General features: G+C 37.1%; 2 pseudogenes; one reads left to right on the top strand and one right to left on the bottom strand.

The window, feature by feature from the left end:
* Positions 1-212: 212 nt before the first annotated feature.
* On the bottom strand, positions 213-1,502 carry LOC122659431 (annotated as a pseudogene).
* A 26-nt stretch (positions 1,503-1,528) lies between these two features.
* On the top strand, positions 1,529-5,503 carry LOC122659433 (annotated as a pseudogene).
* Positions 5,504-9,563: the final 4,060 nt, after the last annotated feature.

Below are 9,563 nucleotides of genomic sequence, written 5' to 3' on the forward strand. Positions count from 1 at the left end.
ATTTCTAGTTAATTTCTTTGTCTTGAGGGTTGTGACAACTGGATTTGTTATATAGACCACTATCCAATTTCTAGATTACTAAGAGTTTCAAATCCGTAGCTTAGAGCCATGGTTCTGGATGTTGTCACCAGACCTAACGTCCCAACTTTGAAAAAAAAAACAAACGAGATGATTTGGAAGAGTCTCTAATGGCAGGAGCCACACAGGCACCATCCTTTTACATCAACTCAATCAAGACACTGATAGAAGTTAACGCTTATAACCCTGGTTTGACGGAGGCCCCATAGCAGGGTCATGTACAGACAAGCTTTGTGCACCGAAACAGAAGTACTGGTTCATCAGCCTCCTTTTTACTGGGGTTTGTTTTTGGCTCATGTCCACTTCTCCACCAATTAGAGATTGCTTAGAGCAAGAGGGATCAGCACTTTCATTTCCAGTATGCACACCCTTTTGTTTATCCAATGAAGTAGGTGACGCAATCGGTGAGTTTGAGAAAGAACTGGCAGATGATCCGGTGGGAACTGATAACTGTGGTATGGCCTGAACAACACCATGGATTAGTCCTATAGCAACCTTCTTCTTGTGGGATGGACTTGGAAGATTACTCCTGACAGAAAGAGCCCTTTTGTTGTTCAGAAGAGATGAGGGCTTTGAGAATCTCTGCCTGAGTGGTGTTGGAGTGTCATCCAAATTTCTCTGTTTCTTACATGATCCTACTGAATCATCATCTCCCAACTTCTTCAAATTTTCAGTTTTCTTTTCTTTCCGCCTTTTGACCATTGGAGGAGAAATTTTAGATGTCTTGCTGCATAGTTTACAGAACCAGGCCTTTTATTATCAAAAGAGCCATGGCTCCCATTGGCTGAGTCAAAGTTACTTATTTCACTTGAGCATGTTGCACTTCCCATAACACCACCAGCATCTGATGCATTCTCAATGCCTGTGAACAAGAATATCTCTGCATCAGAGATTTTAAAGGAAGTTCCAGGACTGCTTCCAATGCCTTGCATCTTTAGGTGAGAAACGATGGCATTTCTAGCTGTATAGTCCTGACAATTGGACATTCCACCAGCAGAAATCAACTGCTTAATCAGTAATTCAGATAATGCAGATTTTGGCCCTTGTCTGAGGAGATCTAGCGGCGTCATGCCATAAACATCACGTATGTTTAAATCAATTGACGGTACCCTCATTAGGAGTTCCACCAGATTAGAGTGTATATTCTCGAGAACAGCCATATGAAGGGGAGTTCTTCCATCATTGTTTCTGATATTAATGACATCTTGCATACTTATGATCTTTCCACGGACCAACTGCTTCATGAGATCAATCTGTCTGTCCAACCTTCGGAAACCTGGAGTGCGGAAACCAGCCACAGCCATATGGAGGAAGATATCTCCCCCACTGTTTTACAAAGAACTGGACGAAGGCGATGTGAGAATTAGAGCCTTTAACACTGCTAAGTGACCCCTGTAAGCAGCCACATGCAATGCCGTGTTCCCTTATGCTACTTTCTTTCTGAGAGTAGGTTCTTGCTGCCACTCAAACACCAGGAGAAACAGGAAAGAAGTGGTTTCAAGGCCACAGCTGATGCTGTAAGGCACTTTACGTGGGTCTTTGAGGTTGGTACCTGGAATTTTGGTAATTAACCATATCTGCTAGAAGAAAACTTTATTTAAAAAAAAAAAGAGTCTGTTTCAAGCAAGTAGTCCTGATGCAGTGATTGCCTCCTGTAGGATGCCAAAACCAAGAATGTTGAGAATATTTTGATATTGTCTGGTGACCATCTTTATAGGATGGATTATATGGACTTTGTGCAGGTATCCATTTCATTTCATTGCTTGTTAAATACCTATCCGATATTTTAAACATGTTTGCGAAATTTACTTCTTACATATATTGAATTTGCAGAAGCATATTGACACAAATGCTGATATTACAGTTTCATGTATTCGCATGAATGACAGGTAAAACTGCTGTACTCTTTACCCTCACTATAAACCCTTCACTATAAAGCTCCAAGTATTCTCCTTCTTTTTTTAAATGCTAATGAACAATCTGGTTATATTCCCTTATCATGTGGAGTCCCAATTGCTTGAAAACCCAAGATATTGAAGATTCTTTATTTTTGTGTGTGTGTGGAGAGATATTGTATTGGTTTGGGATTGTTCCTACAAATAAATACTATTCAAGTAGAGAAAGCTTGTGTATAGACAGTTTAAACTTGGAAGGCTAATATCCTACTTTATATTAAAAGATTCAAAAGGTTTCACCAATTTTAATTGTTCAGCTTAGGTAGAACCCTCCATTTATGTGTAGAATGTCAATTCTGTAAATGCTTGCCTTCTTTTTGTTTTCCGGGAGTTCATCTCAAGTTGTTCTATCATGTTGCAGCGGTGCATCAGATTATGGGTTGATGAAGATTGATAAGTCTGGACGGATTATCCAATTTGCCGAGAAACCTAAGGGTTTTGACCTAAAAGCAACCGTACATTTCTGTACCTCCTCTTTTTCTTTAGTGAAAATCAGTCAGTTTATTAATGTAATGAGAGAATTGAGAAGCCTACTTGAACAACATCTGTACTACATCCTACATAGACAGCTAGACTTTAAACCACTTTTTCCTAAATATATATAGCCAAAAGATTTATCTTTATCTATAATCAAGGCACAAATTATATCAAGTATTAGAAAATAATTGTAGGAAAATCTCTGCACAATTTTTCTTTTAACATTTCCTAGGAAGCACCAAGAAGCCATGGAATCTCCTTACATTGCATCAATGGGCGTCTATGTATTTAGAACAGAGGTTCTACTTAAGCTTTTGACATGGAAATATTCCATGTGCAATGACTTTGGATCTGAAATCATTCCATCAGCTGTGAAGGAGCACAATGTCCAAGTGAGTTCTTCCCCCAATGCTATTAGGTGGGCAAGCTTAAGTAAGCAAAGCTTCAGACCTCTTTTATTTCTCTATATTTTTCTCCCACCAATTCTACTAGATAGGGAAGTATACATAAGTAATGCCTGAGTGATTTCAGTTCCAGGTACCATTTGGTTGATCCATGAGCTTAATTATGTTTGGGTCTTCTCATGCTCCTTAAACATCCCCCCCCTCCTAACTCCTTGTGTATACATATCTTCCAGATGTGTGCTATGTATAGGGAATGAAATTGATGGGTCTTTGAATGCCTTATCTTGACAGGCATATTTATTCAATGACTATTGGGAGGACATTGGAACAATCAAATCGTTCTTTGATGCTAACTTGGCCCTCACAGAACAGGTTGGTCCCACTGTTGTGGAAATAAATCAATTCAAAATTTTTGCTGGAAGATAGTTAAGCTACCAAAAAAAGGGATTGTATTATAACGGGAGTATGACATTTATAAACTTACTATATAGATGTTCACTATTTTTGTTCTTTCCTATATGGTTGCACGGTTGACATCTATAAACTTGCACTTTATCTTTGATCCAGCCGCCGAAGTTTGAGTTCTATGACCCAAAGACACCTTTCTTCGCATCACCTCGGTTCTTGCCACCTACCAAAGTTGACAAATGCCGGGTATGATGATGTATGTTGGATTTGTTTGAGGCTACAGCTTTATTTCATGTTACTCATGGTTTGGTCGGCTTATGCAGATTTTGAATGCAATAATTTCTCATGGGTGCTTCTTGAGGGAATGTAGCGTGCAAAACTCTATAGTGGGGGTGTGCTCACGTTTACAGCATGGAGTTGAACTTCAGGTAAGCTATCATAATTCAGGCAATGTTTTTTCCTCGCTGCCATTGCAACATTCTTTTCTCCGCCTGTCAAAGCCAAGGGAAAAATAGGTGTAAAGCTACTTTAATTCTGTTCTTGACGAGAGACTGAATCAAACAATAAACAGGTTTCCTTTTACCTTTGCAGGGATAGTCCCACTTGGAAACAAAAAATATGTATAAGGAGACAATTAGTGTCTCTGCTATATGTTGATGTGTAGATGATACTGCTGGATAGCTTAAACCATTTCCAATAGGGGGAGAATTTTTAACAACCTAACTTTTATTCCTTGGAAATGCATTGTTTCATTTTCAGGAAACTATGATGATGCGTGCAGACTATTACCAAACTGAATCTGAAATTGCATCTATGCTGGCAGAGGGAAAGGTTCCAATTGGTGTTGGACAGAATACCAAGATCCGGTGAGGATTGAATTTAAGTACACCTGCATATGCATATACATAAGAGTCAAATCAAACTACTCATTTAGGGACTGTTACATGGAACTTTTAGTGTTATATCTGCAATATGGATTTGTGGACCCTGCATTACAGATTCTATTGCCAAACATGTGAAGTGTTTGACAATCCCATAATCCAATTTATGGCAATTTTTTGATTGTTTGTAATTGCGGCACAACTCCAGAAAAAAAAAATTCAGGGGAATTGAGTGTAGATTTATATTTGACTTCAGGTTCAGGATTTGTCAACACTCATATCCTAATGCGCAAGGTTTTCGATTTTCTAATCTAAAAATGTGTTCCATGATTTTCTTAAAGGAACTGCATAATCGATAAGAATGCCAAGATAGGAAGAGATGTCGTCATTGCGAACAAAGATGTAAGTATTGCTATCTCAACATGTATTTTTTTCTCTTTTGGAAGAGTGTTCTCCAAAAGGCAGCATGACCCCTGCGTCGGCGTGGGGACCAATGGGAGGGCGTGGCGGCATCAACAGGGCGGTAATACCGCTCCCCACGCTGTCATTTCGCCCCCCCTCTGTCTGAGCACAGCGGTCACGCTGCCTTTCGGAGTTCTTTTTCCCTTTTGTTTATAAGATCAAAACATCCTTAGGCTCTGGCTGATTCAACTAAAATTATTTTGCAAGAATTTTCTTGAAAGCAAAAGGAAATAGCTCTAAAACAATTATTAATAATTTTACTGAAATGCAGTACAAAAAATTGAAAAACAACTTACTATTTTATTTTCTGGATGTTGTTTTCCAAAGAAAAAGATTGGTGGCATCTTGGCCAGTGAAATAATTGTCACTCCATCCCTATCATATAGTTGGGTCTCTCCCTCACTCAGCCATGACCAAATTATGTTTCCTTGTATGCTGTTGATGGGAAAAAAAAATCAAAGAAATATAAAATAAAATTTACAGATAAAAGTTAAGTTTCCATGAATTTTTGGAGCCTCAAGGAACATATAATTGATGTCGTAAGTTCCTATCACTCATATATTGATAATGTATATTCATCTCAATGCTATTTCTTAGGGTGTTCAAGAAGCAGATAGGCCAAATGAAGGATTCTACATTAGGTCTGGTATCACTGTTATAGTGAAGAACGCAACCATTGCAAATGGCACAATCATTTAAAGTCTTCAACATCCACGTGCATTTTCTCATTGAAGAAGAATTTGGAGTGGAAGAATGGAGCTGCTGGAGAAAGCTGGGAGGTTATCAGCTTTATGACACTATGGAATAAGATGGATACTGCACCACTCGTGTATATAATGAGTTCCCTTTTTGCTAGAAGAGCCTACCATGAGCTTACTAGATAAGGTTACTTCCCTGAATAAATGTAAGGGTGGCCTGCTGTCTTTCTTTGTACAGTCTTCTGTTATATAGTGATGAAGCCTTTGGTGGCCCGTAATCGTTAATTTGTAGTGACAAGCTTTTGACCATCTATAGCCTTCTTTATCTTTGATAATCTTAAATGACTCAAATGAAGAAAACAGGTCAATGTGGTACAAGGATATGCAACCTAATTGAACCATTCACCAGCTGAATTGAACTGCTGAAGAGAACTTGTTATTAATGCTTAAAAAAAGGGCATACCCAATGCCTGAGGCTCCCACCACTGTGGGGTCTGAGGAGGGTCATAATATACTCAGCCTTACCCCTGCTTTCGCAAAGAGACTGTTTCCAGACTTGAACCCATGACCACTTGGTCACAATGGAGCAACCTTACCGTTGCACCAAGGCCAAAAGGCCACTGGAAGAAGAAAAAGAGTTTAGGTTTTGTGTATCACTTAATTGTCCTTTTAACACTTCTTTCTATTTTATGCCAGTATCAGTCTGACCTGATTGGATTACCTGTTCTAACCCTATGTATCACCAGCTGGGCTGAAATCATTAGAAGATTTTTGCTTATCACTGGATATGAAACTACAAATCTTCTTTAGGACCTTAACATGACCCAGAGTATAATCTGATTTTTGAAACTGTAATAAGAAACCATTTGTCGATTTTAACAACAAATAAAGGAAAGCTATATTGGAAACATTGGTAAAGTTTACTATTTGCCTCTATATTTTTGCCTAGGGAATACCTGGGGTTTCTGTAGGAAAGTTTTTAAATTTTTGTTTCCTAATACATTTCTTACTTAATATGAAATAGCTTATGTACCTTGGATGGATCGTGCCCTATATCTGTTTTCTGAAGAGGTCTTATTTTTGGATCCAAAGTAATGGCATGCTAATGATTTCTGAGGTTTTCCAGAATAACAGTTTGATCACAGGACTATTTATTTGGTTATGGACATTTTCTCTTCGGAGCAGGTAGGGGTGTCAAACGGTTGGTTCGGCTCGGTTTCGGTCGGGTTGAATTGGGTTTCGGTTTCGGAATAGTGAGACCAAAACCAAACCGTTAAGAAACTTCGGTTTTCGGTTGGTTTCGGTTTCGATCCGGTGCGGTTTCGGTTTATTTTGGGTTTTCAATATCGGATTAATACCGGTTTAGATCGGTTTGCTTTCGAGTTTGAGCCACAATGAAATCTTAAATTCATAATTTGTAGTGAGGAAAGATTCAATAAAAACACTTCAATTCATTTTCCCAAATAAAAAAAAAAAAGTATACAACCAAAAATAAGAAAAATGATTTGATATGTTCATCAGTTCGTGTTGTAATTCAAATAAAGAAGAATAAATTATATGGGGAAGAATAGAAGATAATTAATATTCAAATCAATGGATAAATCGAGTTTGTAGCAAAATCATTGTTACAAAATACAAATCGTATAGTTATTTATCATTAACTGTAAGGAGAAGGTAATTAAAATTGAAATCAATGAATAATCACTGAGAAGATAATTAATATTGAAATTACAAAAAGAACCCTACTATCAAATCATTCTGGATAACCAACTAATTTTGTATAGTAAACAAGGAGATCAATGGAAGAAGCATGATTACAAATCAATTTCCTTTTTTTTCAACCTCATGCTCATTGATTTGTAACAATTCCCCTTACAACCAGGAAATTGCTCACTAATATTGAAATCAATGGGTAATCAATCCACCTATTCATAATCTTATACTCTATTTTTTTTATCGGTTTCATTTGGTTCGATTTTCGGTTTGTTAGCGATCGGTCTGGTGCGGTCCGGTTTTCAGCCTGTCTTGCAATACCCTAGCCCAAAACCAATCCAATAAGGATCGGTTCGGCTCGGTCCGGGTTTTTTCGGTCGATTTCTATCGGTTTTAACGGTTTGAGCTAGGTTTTGACACCCTTAGGAGCAGGTATACTGCCTAAAAGCTTTTAATTCTGTGTTCTTTTGTCATTTCTTGGATAGAGACCAAATGCCAATAGTTAACAAGGACAGACATGGTTCTTATTGTCTGTCATTGAAGCTTCATTGGACTTGTGAAGCAGTTCTCAGTTCATAGCTAATGCATTTTGCAATTGATGTTCCTTATTCCACTTAAGGTCTACCTGCATTGGACATGTCATTGCATATGCTTACCACTAAGTGTTCTCTTCAGTGATTGCTTCTACCTGTTTCTGTTTATTTTTCTCTGTGTACTTAAAGTTCTTTTTTTTTTTTTTTTTTTTTGATTTTCTACTTCCGTTCCCTTTCAGATTTTGTACAGGCTTATAAAAGATTTAAATGGAATCCTAGGTGCCAAATGTCTATGCTTGACAGGATATCAAAGGCAAGATCGTGAAGATATCATGGTATAGCATTTTCCTCTTCATGTTTCGCTTCTCTTCTTATTAGTTATTACTTTAGATATCTGTATTGTCTCTTCATATGACCTTAGGATTAATGAACGATGTAAATTTAGCAAAGACAAGAAAGTTGGCCGGTGATTCTATTGTGACAAGAACTATTAATATTACTTTTTGTAATTTATTTGGTTATCAAAAATAGTATGCATGATGGATGCATAGTTCTCCAAGCCACTGGTTGCAAATATAGTTACCGATCTTATATGCTACAAAATTGAGGGTGCAATTTCCTTATTGCTATGAAAATTTTCATGTTTTTAATGCAGATAAAGATATTTAGTCATTGAGTTTTGCTTTTGTTTGGATTCTTTTTGTTATAATAGTTTAGTATGTTAATCCCTATAACCAGTCATATACTAATTCTTAACACTTGTACTACTGTGAAGTATAAGGGGTTTTTTTTTTTTGTTAGGTGTGAAGTATAAGGGTTGAATTCAAGAACCATATGTGCAATTACAATTGCATCAAGTAAAAACCAATGGGTTTTGACATTAATTTTTCATTATAGGTATGGTTCTAGGAATATGCTGTTTAGATGATTAAGACTTGTATAGAAATTTTGGACTTGGAGTTTTGCTCAGCATATTTAGTCTTGATCCTTTGAAAAATTAAGAATCTAAGTTTTTGGTATTTTTTTAGGCTCCCTACTTTCATGCACATCATTTTAAGCCAGTTGCAGCCAAACAAGAGAAAGAGAATTAAATATACCTTACTTCGCTACTGATTATGAACTCTAATGTACGATGTGATTAACTTGAAGTTTTGGTGCACTTCTTTTTACAATGTGGGAATGAAAGGAAGATTTTGTATTAAGTTAATTTGGAAGTTTTGGTACACTACTTTCCATCTCTCTCTCTCTCTCTCTCTCTCTCCCTCACTTGACTTTGTCTCCCTCATTATTCTCTTCGAAGGATCTTCTTTGGAACTCATTATTTTCTCACGACTCTTTCTCTCTATCATGAGACAGTTCGAGGGAGTTAATTGATGATCAAATGGATTAGGTAGACAACCCAACTGAAACATTGATCTATCTAAGGATTGCCCCGTTTCATTTTCCATATAGGACATACCCTTGAAAGTTCAGAAAAAAAACCATTTGATTTTAAGACTTCAAGCTCCACTGATAAGCCTTCATCTAACCATAAATCTTCTAAAGATATACAGATGTATTGGTGGTTGAATTTTCTGCCTTTGTGGAAAGCTTTGAAATCTGTTGCACCTGCATACATCTTCCGTATTTTTCCTATGTAATAATAATAATTTTCTTATCCCAATTGCCGGGTTAGCCGATGATGGACCCAGTTTTGCTAGCATGACTGGATTGTGATGCCTTTGGTATGTTAATATGAAGATTAAGGGCATTCGTAACCATTGCCACCTAACAAATGCCCACACAAAATTGCAAGGCTTTCCCTCATTTACCCGTAGAAAAAGATCCTTCAGTACCTGACTATTCGATTTATAGAATGATAAACAAATAGACCTTTTACTATGGTTATGCTAATGGTTTCTTTTGATTTTTTTTTTCTGGTTTTGCCAGAGTATCACATGAACCATCAATTCAG

This window comes from Telopea speciosissima, chromosome 4 (genome assembly GCF_018873765.1).
Source record: "Telopea speciosissima isolate NSW1024214 ecotype Mountain lineage chromosome 4, Tspe_v1, whole genome shotgun sequence".
Classification (NCBI taxonomy): domain Eukaryota; kingdom Viridiplantae; phylum Streptophyta; class Magnoliopsida; order Proteales; family Proteaceae; genus Telopea; species Telopea speciosissima.